General features: G+C 34.3%; 1 pseudogene; it reads left to right on the top strand.

The window, feature by feature from the left end:
- The first annotated feature begins 1,060 nt into the window (after window positions 1-1,060).
- Window positions 1,061-1,368, top strand: LOC125105583 (10 kDa heat shock protein, mitochondrial-like; annotated as a pseudogene).
- Window positions 1,369-1,594: the final 226 nt, after the last annotated feature.

The following is a 1,594-nucleotide window of genomic DNA, read 5'->3' as shown; positions in this document are numbered from 1 at the left end:
CAATAAATGACCAGATTCTTGCTTACCTGTCTAACAACATCTGCCTCATTTCTTCCTTTCGCACTTTCTTCTAGTCACATAAATATCCTGGCATACAATAAGTTTGTTAATGGTAAACATAGAAAAGTCAGTCTCCAATAGCTGCTTATGAATTTTGATTTAATCTTATTTAACCTTAGTAATTACACTGTATAAACTCTACCTTCATTTATTTTTATCTACTTTAAATTTAAAAAATAAAGAGGTATAGGCGTGCCCGGGTGGCTCAGTTGGTTAAGTGTCTGCCTTCGGCTCAGGTCATGGTCCCAGAGTCCTGGGATGGAGCCCTATATTGGACTCCCTGCTCAGCAGGGGGTCTGTTTCTCCCTCCCCTTCTGCCTGCTGTTGCTCCTCCTGCTTGTACTCTACCTCTCTGTCAAATAAATAATAAAATCTTAAAAATGAATAAATGAAGAGGTATAGTAAAGTCTCCCACAATTATTTCTGTGTATTAATCCTAGAATATTTTGCTTAATATGTTGATGTTTGATTATTCAGGACAAAGGGTTAATGATTATTCCAAATTCTTGTAACATCTATGACAATGTAAATGGAGTCTTTTATCATATTTAATTTTGTTTCCTTGAATTATATTCAGTCGTACTTAATGCCTGAGTCCTTTTATATTTGGTTTCACTTTTGTACTTACTTAATATGCTTTTATCAATTTTTAATGTTTAATCTTTGTGTACCATTTTATATGGATTCCTCAAAGTTACTATGAGATTAAAACTTGTTATTTTACCTTACATATTATTTAACCTTTAAAAAAGGGTTTAAAATTCATTTACATTTTCATAATTTTTATCTTAAGTCTTTCTCAATTTATTTTATGATCTTTGTGTCTTATGTTTCTTTACTTCTCTCCTTTAATTCTTTTCTCTTACTCTGTAGGCCAAATTTGTTACCCTATCCTATAACTTGGGGTCTCCGATCAGATGGGGGGGCCACCAAATGTGGGGCAATCTCCTTGTGGCCATGGCAGCTCCAGGGTAGTGTAAGAATTGCATCAGCCAAAGTCATGGCAGGACAGGCATTTAGAATGTTTCTTCCCCTCTTTGACCACATTTAGTGGAAAGGGGTGCAGCCAAAACTGTAACCAAATGAAGCATTATGCTTCCAGAAAAATCTCAAGGAAAAGTATTGCAAACAACAATAGTAAAAGCTGGTGGATCTGGCCCTAAAGGAAAGCGTGGAGAAATTCAACCAGTTAGTGTGAAAGTTGGAGATAAAGTTCTCTCTGAATATGGAGGAACCAAAGTAGTTCTAGATGGCATGCATTATTTCTTATTTAGAGACAGTGACATTTTCAGGAAGTATGTAGACTGAAATAAATCATTATTGAAATGGCATGAAGTGAACCTGACTATTTCAGTGAAGTTGTGAAATCTTTCATGTAAATAATTTTCAAGTCTCTCTTTTTTAATAAACCAATGGTATCCAAACTAAAATAAAAATAAAGAGAGGATATCTGAGACCAATCTAACTTCTATCCTCAGTAATTTTTTTTCACTCTAAAGCCAATGAATTTTATTCTCTACCCTTATAATCCAAA

The sequence above is a fragment of the Lutra lutra genome, chromosome 7, assembly GCF_902655055.1.
Source record: "Lutra lutra chromosome 7, mLutLut1.2, whole genome shotgun sequence".
Classification (NCBI taxonomy): Eukaryota; Metazoa; Chordata; class Mammalia; order Carnivora; family Mustelidae; genus Lutra; species Lutra lutra.
Note: the sequence above shows the minus strand (reverse complement) of the source record. Positions and strands in the feature narration are given on the sequence as shown.